A 15,089-nucleotide genomic window follows, 5' to 3' on the forward strand; every position below is an offset into this window, starting at 1 on the left:
TAATTGTTTAATGCGAAGGAATTGATAATAGAATTATAAAAATGATAGGTCCCACCGAGATTTGCATTCGGATCGCTGGATTCAGAGTCCACAATACCAATCGTTAGACCGTGGAACCAACTTATTCAAAGAATTAGAACACCATAGAACCTTGTTAAAAGTATATTTTAATTGTTTTTACTTACCTTTTATGAAATAATATAAATCAATGAATAATATAAAATTAAAATTTCAAAATAAATTCCAGCGAGATTTGAAATCGGATCGCTAGGTTTTGAGTCCAGAGTGCTACCATTACACCTGGTTGAGTTTGAATCGAGATTTAATGTTTTATGTGCTATTAAATTCTATCAAAGTGTGATAAAAGTAGTAATATCTTACTGGATTTAGAGTTCAACTAGTGAACTTATTTTGTTTTGTTTTTTGTCGGAGGAGGGAAAACCTTTTATAAACATTATGTGGTCTCATACCCATGGTATGTAGGCCTACCCACTAAACAACATGGGATGCCGGTCCTACCTTACGTTATTATCACAGCACTCCCATGTGTCTTGTCACCATTCGCGCCTCCATTGTTGGTCCCACGCCTCGTAGTTTTCTCGGGATCCTGCGTTTTTAATTTTTTTTTTATTATTTTATCTTTATATATATATATATATATTTTTTTTTAACTTCTACCTTTTGGGGCCGGGAACATGCTTCAAGGGAGAATCAAAGGTGTGATTCATCCGTGGATATCTTTCCCAACCTTGGTGCGGTTAATCTTAATCAGCATCGTAGACACCGCGTGCAACGATCGTTCAGTCTGAAGAATATTCTCAATGATGTTCCCTGGGGTAAGCACGTCGAATTCTCCCCTGCATGCTTCCTTATATTGCAGGAATCGATCGCAGACGAACACCGTGTGTTCCGCGGTGTCTTCCTCCCCATAGTAATCGCGTATAGTAATCCGCGGATGATCTCAGCGTCCGCGCGCACAAGTATGCCTTGAAACATCCGTGACCGGTAAGGAACTGGGTCAGCTCGTAACCTAGTTCCCCGTGTTTTCGGCACAGCCATTTCTGGAGTCCGGAATCGATCTGTAGTTCCATCTGCCTTTTGTCCACTGATCCATAGTAGAACGTAGTTTAATTTGTTAATTTCACATGGAGTCCTTGGAATGATTGTGAAATTATATTTAATTAGTAAATAAAATCGAATATTAATAACGGTTTCTAACTTATGGTTGGAACTAGAAAAAATACATACATGTTCCATTCCATCAGTTGATGTAGTATTACATAAGCGTTATTCTTTTTCTCGAGCCAACGATGTATGTCATACATACATATTAACAGCTATTACATTCTTACACGTTATTAAAATTCACGCAAAATATGTATATATATATATATCCTTATTATAATTGCTCTTTAGTGTTTTGAAACATTCATATGTTGTTTGGTCTTTTATTTATTTTATTGTAAATTTACGTGTTTTTACTTTAACATGAATTACTGATTTATTCTGTGCTCTATTACTGCATACGAAATCAATAATAATAACGTGGTATATGTTTTTCACTTACCAGTTCCGGTGTTTATTGTGAGCTGAATTTATAAATAGTGTGGTTCCTGGCGCAAATTGTTAACACATATGATTGGTTAAAAAAAGGTTAGCTGTTTTAGCCCACCCGCAGACGGTCCGTAATGTATTTTGTTATTTACGGTTGATTTTTATAAACATTCGTGGGGCGTTTGTTTTCAAGTTCGTTAATAATTATGAAATTTAAATCTGGTAAATTTTTACAAATAAATGAGTCTCCGTGGCGCAAACGGTTAGCGTGTTCGGCTGTTAACCGAAGGTTAGTGGTTTAAGCCCACCCGGGGACGATCTATTTTTATTTTATTAAATGACTTTTGTTTTTATTTTTGTGTTTACATACGTATGTAAATTTATATAACATTTTAATTCTTTCAAGCTGCTGTGGGTTTAATAAATGTTTGAATGTGTTTGCGTGAGCATGTGCACGTGTACAGTAGTATGTTGAAATAGAACAGAATAAAGTAAGCATGTTTATAATTTTATTATTTTTTTAAATTTCACTTTTATTTTGCATCAAGCGAGATATTTTTTGATGGATCTTGATATTTATTGGTAGTTTAATTTTTTTTTCGTTGGCTGATAGTGTTTTATACGGTTCTACATAGTAATGTTCAAAAAAGATGGATGTTAAGATTATTTATAAAGTACTGACCTCTTTGTTATTTATGATTAAAAAAAATTGTATAAACCAGTTAGAATGAATTCTGCTATTAATAAGATATAAAAAATATAGAATAAAATTTGATTTTGACTAATATATAATCGATTGGTTTTATTGTTATATATTTATTTATTTACTTTTCGATTATTTAATTATGTTGAAGGATCAAAATAATACAGATAAAACCAGATTGTCATAAGCTTTAGATGTCTCAAATCTATTGGAAATATATTCTAAAAAAAATATTTCTTTGGAGTGCAGCGACTCATGCTAATGCAAACGCGGACAATAGGAAAAACAGAAAGAGAAAATATACCCGTCTTTGAAATTTGCTACAGAGGATATGAAAATTAGTGAGTCGATAAAATTAGAAATGTCTTTTAATGAGCAGAGAAATGTATGGTAAAATCTTGTCAAAAGGCGAAATATGTTGATGGTCATACATAAAACATTCAGGTTATTTATTTAATTTGGTAATATAAAGAGGTGTGTATAAGATAAAACATCTGTAGGAAGGTTAGTTATAAAAAAAAGAAATAAATCCAAAAAAGAAAAACTAACCATTTATAAGAATCAATTATTTAAAAAAACAAAAAAGCATCGAAGATTGAAATATATAAAACGGATAGTCGAGGAGGTATTGTATATGTTGCTGATACAACATTAACTCAGAATAGAAAGGAATGGACCGTAGCACAAACCAGTTAACTGGTTTGTGATTTAAAAAAAATGAATATGGTCGAACTTGGAAAACGTAATAATTGGTTGCATGGCTGGTAAAAAAATTCAGTTAAGAATTAACATAGAAATAATGAAATGTAACAGGAAGGTGAAGATCAATATTGAGGTAGGAGAAAATAATACACTTGCAATCATAAAATTATATTATTACTGGAGTAAAATCATAAAAAATATCCTTTGTTTAAAAATGATATTAGAAGTATGGTATAGTTGGAAGTGCTTTCATGTAGAAAAGAAATCTGCTTGTATCAAATGAAAACTTAGAAATTAGAAGACGATTTAAAAGTATTTCTTTGGTTTGTTGACCAAATAGCAACAAAGTATGTACATTTAAAAGTAGAAAACCTAAAGTAAAAGCTTTTGGAACATATTATTAGAAGAAAATGTTGAAAATTACTCCAGTAGTTAGATTCCCCAAATTAAATACATTTGTATTTTTATTAGAAATTTTGCACTACTCTAACTCGTCTTTAAAGAGTTAGAGTAGTGCAAAATTTAGCCTGAATCTTGTAAAAAAAAAAGATCAGAGATAGATTAAATTTTAAAGCAACCATGTTTGGTTAACTGTTTGTAGAAGAAAGTGTAGAGAATAAAAAAAAAAGATTAGAACAAGTAAGACATGCAGTTTCGTATGTAGGATGTAAGAGACATATTCAAACTATGCGGGAGTACATACCGTAACCGAGGTGGGAGTGGCGCAGACACGCAGACTGTTCAGGAGAGTGGCCGTGTCCTAACACGGTCATCTCCGGGACATCTGCCGAGAGGACCGTTCTCCACAGGGTATAAGAAAACGGCCTTATGCCGTATTATACGAACCACCGTGAAGAGGCGGTACGAGAGTCAAAAAATGACAAACCAGGCTTAGGAGCCTCTATATTGCGTAACCTATAAATAGAAACTGCACAAAAATTCCGGCCGCGAAAGTGATCGTTTTCTCAATTAAATTTTGTTAAAACTATAAAAAGCTAGACATCACCCCACACCGTCCCACGAAGAGACCACAATTTCATTTAGTCAGCATATGCGACTCCCTACGGAGAACGGGGCGCATTTCTCCCTCCAAATAACTAGAGCTCCGGTAGGCGCACTCCTGCTAGCTCATAGTTGCTGGTACAAAAAGTACTTCAGCGGATGAACTGAAGGAATCACGCCGGGATTACTAAGCTCAAAGGCTTAGTCTATCACGGTCAGAACCGGTAATATAAATTACACCATGGTCCATACGGATAGGAACGCAAATTACCAAATCCGTCCACAAATAAAACTTAAAATTTATAACCGCCACTAAATAAGCGATGAAATCTGTCCGAAAATAGAAAGATAGAGCAGCAAGGGACATTGTCCAGGCTCTGCGATCTGTAGGGAGAAATATTGAAACTTCCGCCATTCTTGCGCTCCGTTCCGTTCCATATTCAGACTAAGAAATCGGTATAGAATGGGAAGGAATAGAAACATGCATCCAGTCAATCAAAACTCAAAATAAAAAGATTATGGTCGATCTCCGTGGTGGAGTGGTAGCCTTTCATCCGGAAGTCCTGGGTTCAAATCTCAGTTAGACATAGCATTTTTCATAGGCTACAAATTTGTATTTTTATTAGACAAAATGACCAAAGCAGTCGATGCCCGTCATCACACAAAAAAAATTATTTTTGTTAACCTAACCAGTCCATGGCAACTTTAATTTTTACCCACATTTTTTGAAAATATAATGATGCTGGCTGAGTTGGATTGACTTTTAGTACTTTTCTGTTTTCCCCGTCATTCAAAAATTAGATGAGCTTAGTTCTGAAATATTCACAAAAAAGCAGTAAGAAGTATTTTATAAGAAATTACGGTAATGATTATGTTTCTCTTAAGTAAAAATAAACAAATCTAAAAATAAAAAAATTTCAAAGGTTCCACCGGGATTTGAACTCGGATCGCTGGATTCAAAGTCCAGAGTGCTAACCATTACACCATGGAACCCTGTTAACTCGTTTGAATATTGGTTTTATCATCGGCTTCTTTTGCTTTTATCATTGAAATTTTTATTTCTCTTCTTTTTTTAAATAAATTTAGTATTTTTCTCAATTTTTCCATATTTTTATTCTTTCTTTCACAAATATGGGTAATATTCTCAGCTAAAAGCTTTCTAGCTATCCCTTATCCAAGTTCATTTACTCGAATCAACTGGTTTTTAATATAAATACAATTTTTTCTCTTTATTAAGAATTCAGAATTTAGGAAATTCCCTTTTTGATACTGAAAAGGGCAGAAGTATATTATTATAATAAAACTTTAAAAACTGTCTTGTAACTTAATGTACAGCATTTTAATAGCTTTATTTTGGTTGACTGAAACAAAATTAGTAAACAATAATAAAAAAGCATAATCCTTTTAAACAATTTTTATGAATTAAGTAAGAAAGGTTTCTTTGTATTTAAGAGCACCAAGAATGTAATCGATTATTATGGTATTGACGTTAACATATAATGATTTGTCATAAATTTGTATTCTATCGAGCTTAATTAAAGTTTCGATGGGAATTTCAGAAGTTTGCGTTTGTAAAAATCCTTGATTTTATTGTAAGTGGTTTAGAAAGAAAGTACACACACTAATCTTCAAAGTAATCTTCAAATAGTTATGGCTGAGGGCGTCCTGTATGAATTAAAACCATACTTATATTTTCCTAAATTTTTTGAAGAAAAATCTTTTAAAAGTATGTCAAAGTTTTGCCTAATCATAATTTTAAAAAAATTGCGAGGGGTTCCACATTACATTCTTCTATTATTATTCCTCTCCAAAATTCCAACTATTCTTCCATTCCCTACAACTATTTCTCTACAAAATTTATCTTAAAATATATTCTTGAGAAATTTTATTTTTATATCTTTTGTAAATAATACTGTAATTTAATGTTTTCAGAAAGAAAAAGATTTTTTGTTACTTAATTATTATTCATCGTAATTTTTTTTTTCAATGTGAAGTTAATAATTATTTATAAATCAATAATTTAAATTACAAAGAAAATTTAAAAAAAGGAAATGAAGTCTGGTTCGAACTGATCTATCTTCCCCTAAGGTCCAAATATTTCATTAATTATACTTTTATTTGGCTATAATGAAAAATAAATACCACTTATCATTGAAAAGCTTTCAATGAGAGCTTATTAATGCAGTCAAAAAAAATTTTTTTTTGGATTTTGGGCTTTTTTGGACACTTTTGGTCCAGTCGATTGCAATCTAAAGGGAAGATGCACAACTAGATGTTACAACAGTTCTAAATTCAAAATTTCCACATCCTATCGCTAATCGTTTTTGAGTTATGCGAGATACATAAATACTTACGTACGTTTTAAGATTTTACATGGCTTCACCATCCTGTTACCCTCCATTCAACCGTACAAATATTTGAATATTTATTACTAACAGCTTAACATCTGTCTTTGATGTTTTCATTAAACATCATAGGCGTGACGTTTTCATTAGACGTCACGTCGAAACTTATTTTTTTTGTTTTTGTTTGGGGGCGAAAAACGCCTGTGCGTTATCATCGCCCGGAAGTTTCTTTAATTAAAAGGTAAAATAACTCTAAAGTAATAAAACTTATAAGGTTTAAAATTAATATAAATCATATAATAAAAATTTATGAAATAAAAGTCAAAAAAGTGAAATAAAACTCAAAACTAATATTGCAGGCGGAGTCTTTAAAATATAAAAGTTAAAATAATAGAATAAAGAAACTATATAAAACTTACCTAATTCCGATGGGTTGTGCAAAAGGCTCCCTTCTCGGATAATAAAATTAAAGACATAGAACCAAAAAAATCAAAATTGAAAGAAAAGGATAAAAATTCTTCTAGCATAAAAATGTATATACGCCGAAACTAGTCAAAATCGATTCAGGGATGGTCAAAATGGATATCTCCGTTGAAATCTGGTAACCGAAATTGTTCACGATCACAATACTTCTTTAACTTTGTACAAGGAAGTAAAAAATAAAAAAATTATTCATCGATCTCTTTTTAAGTAACAAATAAATTTCTCATGGTATTAAAATAAAATATTTGGGTGAAATTTCGATCGCCAGCTTACATATTCTACTTATAACAAGATGAAACAATTTAAATTAAACAAAGGATTTTTACATTTTTATCGATTTAAAAAATAAGTACGATATTTTAAATTTTTAAATTGATTTTATACACCCAAGCATTCTTAGAATTCTATGGATGTTCCTCAACACGCTTCCTTCGTAATAAAATTCAAACGGTTTAGTTTAAATTATTAGGAAGAATCGTTAACTCCTCTTCAAAACAATTAGTCATTTAAAATCTTTGCATAGAAGCATTTTTATAACAACTCTGTTCAAAATTTGATCTGTATAGCAACGCATCAAAACGTAAATGTTTATACTATAACATTTACATCAAAATAACAGGTAAGAGAATATGATCTCTTAACAATAATATTTTGTACTTAAATGAAATTAATTTGTAATTTAACTACTAGACAACAATTTTAATAACTTAATTAAATTCTACTTAGATAATTCAGATTGTTACCTACTTGCGTAATGGTTCTTCCAAACTTTTTCATGCTGCTGTTATTACTAACAAAAAGAAAAACGTGTTAATGCTCTTTTGCACTTACAAAGTGGCGTGTAAAAAAAAAAAACTTTTATTTATATCGTTTGTATTTAATACTTTTTTCTTAATATAATTACCTATTAGTCAGTGGATTGTAGGTATTGGTACTAAATAATTAATAGATTATTCTCATTACAATTGTAATAGTTATGGTAGACTTACGTCTTTTTCATCCCGTTTTGTTAATAAATTAAAAAGTTTTTTTTCGTCTAAAGCCATTAAAACTTCTGTTATTGGTTCTAATTTTGAATTCGTGCCTCTTTTATTAAATAACAGCTTGTTTGTAATATTAGTGGTGATTTATGCGAGTAAAATACGCTTAAAGGCCTACGTTATATATACGCTAAACCTCTGGGTTTGTTTCAGATTATATTTGTTGCCTTTAAATTCATCGTTTATACGGAATATTTTGTGTTCATAATTTTTTTTTATACTTTTCTATTATAAAAGATATTTACCTCGGTATTTAAAATAATTCAAGAAAAAATAATTGTTTTGATTTTGCTTATTTGTTATTATAGAGCATATATTTTTTAAAAATTATTATTACACTAACTGTATTAAATATTGTTGTTCAATATGCCTTTGAAGCCCAAAGTATAGGTTCATACCTACCATTATTAAAATATTATTGTATTATGTCTGGATAATACTGGTTAAAAGCTTACTGGTGGGCACTATTAATTGTAAATAAGGGATGAAAAAACCGCACCGCATGCGCCACGGAGACTTGTATTATCGAATAAATTGTAATTTATTTCAAGGTTTTAAGTTATTACTTATTATAAAATTTTTTTGATGATATAAGGAAAAGCAAAATAGATCGTCCCCGGGTGGGCTTGAACCACCAACCTTTCGGTTAACAGCCGAACGCGCTAACCGTTTGCGCCACGGAGACTTGTATTATCGACTAAATTATAATTTATTTCAAGGTTTTAGTTACTATTTATTTTAAAATTTTTTTGATGATATAAAGAAAAGCAAAATAGATCGTCCCCGGGTGGGCTTGAACCACCAACCTTTCGGTTAACAGCCGAACGCGCTAACCGTTTGCGCCACGGAGACTTGTATTATTGACTAAATTATAATTTATTTCAAGGTTTTAGTTACTATTTATTTTAAAATTTTTTTGATGATATAAAGAAAAGCAAAATAGATCGTCCCCGGGTGGGCTTGAACCACGAACCTTTCGGTTAACAGCCGAACGCGCTAACCGTTTGCGCCACGGAGACTTGTATTATCGACTAAATTATAATTTATTTCAAGGTTTTAGTTACTATTTATTTTAAAATTTTTTTGATGATATAAAGAAAAGCAAAATAGATCGTCCCCGGGTGGGCTTGAACCACCAACCTTTCGGTTAACAGCCGAACGCGCTAACCGTTTGCGCCACGGAGACTTGTATTATTGACTAAATTATAATTTATTTCAAGGTTTTAGTTACTATTTATTTTAAAATTTTTTTGATGATATAAAGAAAAGCAAAATAGATCGTCCCCGGGTGGGCTTGAACCACCAACCTTTCGGTTAACAGCCGAACGCGCTAACCGTTTGCGCCACGGAGACTTGTATTATTGACTAAATTATAATTTATTTCAAGGTTTTAGTTACTATTTATTTTAAAATTTTTTTGATGATATAAAGAAAAGCAAAATAGATCGTCCCCGGGTGGGCTTGAACCACCAACCTTTCGGTTAACAGCCGAACGCGCTAACCGTTTGCGCCACGGAGACTTGTATTATTGACTAAATTATAATTTATTTCAAGTTTTTAGTTACTATTTATTTTAAAATTTTTTTGATGATATAAAGAAAAGCAAAATAGATCGTCCCCGGGTGGGCTTGAACCACCAACCTTTCGGTTAACAGCCGAACGCGCTAACCGTTTGCGCCACGGAGACTTGTATTATTGACTAAATTATAATTTATTTCAAGGTTTTAGTTACTATTTATTTAAAAATTTTTTTGATGATATAAAGAAAAGCAAAATAGATCGTCCCCGGGTGGGCTTGAACCACCAACCTTTCGGTTAACAGCCGAACGCGCTAACCGTTTGCGCCACGGAGACTTGTATTATTGACTAAATTATAATTTATTTCAAGGTTTTAGTTACTATTTATTTTAAAATTTTTTTGATGATATAAAGAAAAGCAAAATAGATCGTCCCCGGGTGGGCTTGAACCACCAACCTTTCGGTTAACAGCCGGACGCGCTAACCGTTTGCGCCACGGAGACTTGTATTATTGACTAAATTATAATTTATTTCAAGGTTTTAGTTACTATTTATTTTAAAATTTTTTTGATGATATAAAGAAAAGCAAAATAGATCGTCCCCGGGTGGGCTTGAACCACCAACCTTTCGGTTAACAGCCGAACGCGCTAACCGTTTGCGCCACGGAGACTTGTATTATTGACTAAATTATAATTTATTTCAAGGTTTTAGTTACTATTTATTTTAAAATTTTTTTGATGATATAAAGAAAAGCAAAATAGATCGTCCCCGGGTGGGCTTGAACCACCAACCTTTCGGTTAACAGCCGAACGCGCTAACCGTTTGCGCCACGGAGACTTGTATTATTGACTAAATTATAATTTATTTCAAGGTTTTAGTTACTATTTATTTTAAAATTTTTTTGATGATATAAAGAAAAGCAAAATAGATCGTCCCCGGGTGGGCTTGAACCACCAACCTTTCGGTTAACAGCCGAACGCGCTAACCGTTTGCGCCACGGAGACTTGTATTATTGACTAAATTATAATTTATTTCAAGGTTTTAGTTACTATTTATTTTAAAATTTTTTTGATGATATAAAGAAAAGCAAAATAGATCGTCCCCGGGTGGGCTTGAACCACCAACCTTTCGGTTAACAGCCGAACGCGCTAACCGTTTGCGCCACGGAGACTTGTATTATTGACTAAATTATAATTTATTTCAAGTTTTTAGTTACTATTTATTTTAAAATTTTTTTGATGATATAAAGAAAAGCAAAATAGATCGTCCCCGGGTGGGCTTGAACCACCAACCTTTCGGTTAACAGCCGAACGCGCTAACCGTTTGCGCCACGGAGACTTGTATTATTGACTAAATTATAATTTATTTCAAGTTTTTAGTTACTATTTATTTTAAAATTTTTTTGATGATATAAAGAAAAGCAAAATAGATCGTCCCCGGGTGGGCTTGAACCACCAACCTTTCGGTTAACAGCCGAACGCGCTAACCGTTTGCGCCACGGAGACTTGTATTATTGACTAAATTATAATTTATTTCAAGGTTTTAGTTACTATTTATTTAAAAATTTTTTTGATGATATAAAGAAAAGCAAAATAGATCGTCCCCGGGTGGGCTTGAACCACCAACCTTTCGGTTAACAGCCGAACGCGCTAACCGTTTGCGCCACGGAGACTTATATTATTGACTAAATTATAATTTATTTCAAGGTTTTAGTTACTATTTATTTTAAAATTTTTTTGATGATATAAAGAAAAACAAAATAGATCGTCCCCGGGTGGGCTTGAACCACCAACCTTTCGGTTAACAGCCGAACGCGCTAACCGTTTGCGCCACGGAGACTTGTATTATCGACTAAATTATAATTTATTTCAAGGTTTTAGTTACTATTTATTATAAAAGTTTTTTGATGATATAAAGAAAAACAAAATAGATCGTCCCCGGGTGGGCTTGAACCACCAACCTTTCGGTTAACAGCCGAACGCGCTAACCGTTTGCGCCACGGAGACTTGTATTATCGACTAAATTATAATTTATTTCAAGGTTTTAGTTACTATTTATTATAAAATGTTTTTGATGATATAAAGAAAAGCAAAATAGATCGTCCCCGGGTGGGCTTGAACCACCAACCTTTCGGTTAACAGCCGAACGCGCTAACCGTTTGCGCCACGGAGACTTGTATTATTGACTAAATTATAATTTATTTCAAGGTTTTAGTTACTATTTATTTTAAAATTTTTTTGATGATATAAAGAAAAGCATAATAGATCGTCCCCGGGTGGGCTTGAACCACCAACCTTTCGGTTAACAGCCGAACGCGCTAACCGTTTGCGCCACGGAGACTTGTATTATCGACTAAATTATAATTTATTTCAAGGTTTTAGTTACTATTTATTATAAAATTTTTTTGATGATATGAAGAAAAGCAAAATAGATCGTCCCCGGGTGGGCTTGGACCACCAACCTTTCGGTTAACAGCCGAACGCGCTAACCGTTTGCGCCACGGAGACTTGTATTATCGATTAAATTGTAATTTACTTCAAGGTTTTTAGTTATTATATATAATATTTTTTTTTTGTTTTATAACATAATACAAAATAATCGTATGTTTGTGGGATTGAACTACTAATCTTTCAGGTAACCGTTTGCACGGAAACCAATGCTTGATATACTTTTTTATTTCTTTGAATTTTTTTTGTTTAATTATTTCGTATCTACCATTCGTTTTAGGTTAGTTAAATCAAGTGATAACTGCTTTTATTTTAATGTATAGTTAGATAGTTTAATTTTTATATACTTGAACTTCATTGTCGTAATGTAGTATTTGTAGTTAATGTTATCATTATTATTTATAATAATATTAATAATTTATAATAATTATTTTTAATAATAGTAATAACAAATTTTTTTATATGCACCATGATATTAAAAAATTGACTTAGGAAATATCATAAAAAATATCTTTTTTTATGATAGCGGGTATGCATGGTAAGCATACCCGGTCCACAGGTGGAATAGGAACGGGAAGGGTGGCCTCACTAAGAAGTGGTATCTTGGTCGTCCGGAAGACGAGGTCGGCATATCCTTATGATTCAGGGGGGACCCCGATAGGAGGTCCAGAAGGAATTGGAGTCAGAGTGGGCAGTCTACGCCGCGACACACGGGTGCGGTCAAGGCAACTTCTATTAGGCGGTTACCGGTCGCCCCTTGTTGTGTTTAAAAAGTGGTAGTAAAAAAAAAAGAAAGGTATTTACACAGAGTGTTTCTAAAATGGTAGGCTGGCTATAATTTTTAACGGATTGAAAAGTAAACATGGCCGTCGCCACTTTGTAATTTGCAGAGGTATTTCATTTCTTTTTTTTTATAATTTAAAACTTTATTATCAAGACTCATACCAAATATTAATGTTTCGTCTAGCTGAACTTGAAATATAAGTTATTATTTAAAAATAACAAAACGGCGAACTTGGGAAGAACAAAGGAGAAATTGCCATTTTTCCTAAGGATATTTTTTGTTTAGTTTTACAAATAGAATCCGAAAAACTACAGCCAGCCCAGCATTTTATAAACACTCTATGTATTAGAAATAATTATAAAATATTTTAAATTAAATTAATTTGACAATAAAAATTGCGTCAATGGAGATCCTTTAATGAAATAGTCATTTAGTGAAATTAGTACTGACACAAATGAAGATAAGAAACTGCATGATCAAATAAAAGCTGGCGACCTGGATGTCAAATTCTTCTCAGTTGTACATATTCCTCTGGACTAAAGGAGAGCTCCCCCTCCTTACAATTAAAAAAAATCTGATGTGAACAACTCATGACTTCCTTGTACACCTACCAAATTACATTTACACATCTTTTTAAAATAAAAAGTACATAACATTTTATTTCATTAAAAACTTCACTAATATTTTTTTCTTTTTTTGTTATTGAATTATTACTCATCGTAAAACTTTGTTTACAGTGAGAGGTTAGTAAATAGGAAGGAATAAAAGAGGAGGAATAAATCAATATATTTAAATTAACAAAAAGGAGATGAAGTCTGATTCGAACCTATGTGCCTTCCCTGGAATAATCAAAATATTTCATTAATTAACATCTTATTGGGCTAGAACTCTGGAACCAGTGAAAGTAAGTACCAGTAATGATATATCGTTGAAAAGCTCTCAATGACGGCTTTTACTGCAGTTAAGAAAAAGTACAAAATCCAATTGTTATTGGATTTTGGGCTTTTTTGGATACTTTTGGTCCAGTCGATTGGAATCAAAAGGGGAGGTGCACAACTAGATGTTACAACAGTTTTATATCCAAAATTTCAACATGCTGCGGCTAATCGTTTTTGAGGTATACGAGATACACACACAATCATACATACGTATGTACAGACGTCATGCTGAACTAGTCAAAATGGATTCAAGGATGATCAAAACGGATGTTTCCGTTGAAATCTGGAAACCGAAATTTTTTGCGATCACAGTACGTTTACTTCGTACATGGAAGTAAAAAGTAAATTATTAAAGCATAAGTGCCTCGCATACTCAATCATCTTAACAAATTTCAAAGAGTTATCAGTTTCAAGAGATATAAAAAATACTTCCTCTAACTTATATACGCACACTTCTACAGTACAGATTTCTCCCTTTATATATATATATATATATATATATATATTTTAGAGCAGGATTTAGGTCGTGGATCAGGGTTTTTTAGATCAGGAATCAGGATGCAAACTTATTCCATTTGGTACATTGCAATACTTATAGTGCAATATTCTATGTACGCTCTAATTACCATGGAAGTAATTAAATTAGTAAATCTGATTTGAATAACGATTTTAAAACATTAAAATATTTTGAACTTGTGTGAAAGAGATTTTAGACTCTCAGTATACTTCCGATGCTGAAAAGGTACTAATTAAAAAAAACAAAAAACAAAAAAAAGTTAAAATAACTTAATAACAGTGAATCATTTAAGTCGCCAAATTTCCGATTAGAAAGCCTCATCAGTGGATATCATGTAATTTTCTACTCTCTTCTATTAAAAATAACACATTTACTTTTTCAACAGATTTATTGGCGTAATTTTGAGATGTCTATCGTAAAATTAATTTTTGCTTAGTTTTCTGTTTACTCCATTATACGAAGTAAAGAAAGTATTGTGATCGCGAAAACTTTCGGTTTTTAGATTTCCACGGAAATATACATTTTGACTATTCCCTGAATCCACTTTGACTACTTTCAGCGTGACGTCTGTACATACGTATGTATCTCGCATACCTCAAAAACAATTAGCTGTAGGATGTTGAAATTTAGGTTTTAGGACTGTTGTAACATCTATTTTGTCCACCTCCCTTTTTGATTGCGATAAACTGAATCAAAAGTTTCCAAAAAAAGCCCAAAATAAAAAAATCAGAATTTTGAACATTTTCTTAACTGCAGTAATAATCCCTCGTTGAGAGCATCTAACGATGTATCATAAATGGTACTTATTTTCATTGATTCCAGAGTTATATGCAAATGAAATTTTAATTAATGAAACATTTGGATCTTACTAGGGAAGGCACATCGGTTCGAATCAAACTTTATCTCCTTTTTTTTATTTTTATTTTTTCAATTTAAATATATTATTTTATTAATGCTCATATATTAACTATCAACTTCAGATTGTAAACAAATTTTTATGATAAATAATAATAAAAAAGTGGATGAAAAAATTACAGAAATTATTAATGAAATTAA

The 15,089-nt window shown here is 32.0% G+C and overlaps 1 protein-coding gene and 1 non-coding gene across 2 annotated transcripts in view; one reads left to right on the forward strand and one right to left on the reverse strand.

Moving 5' to 3' along the window:
- LOC142326860 (roundabout homolog 2-like) overlaps window positions 1–15,089 on the forward strand; it is a 1,022,566-nt gene that overhangs the window by 428,660 nt on the left and 578,817 nt on the right. The gene's annotated exons all lie outside the window — the stretch shown is intronic.
- TRNAQ-UUG (transfer RNA glutamine (anticodon UUG)) lies at window positions 4,883–4,954 on the reverse strand. Its single transcript has one exon. It is a non-coding gene; the product is annotated as a tRNA-Gln (tRNA).

Source organism: Lycorma delicatula, chromosome 6, assembly GCF_047948215.1.
Source record: "Lycorma delicatula isolate Av1 chromosome 6, ASM4794821v1, whole genome shotgun sequence".
Classification (NCBI taxonomy): Eukaryota; Metazoa; Arthropoda; class Insecta; order Hemiptera; family Fulgoridae; genus Lycorma; species Lycorma delicatula.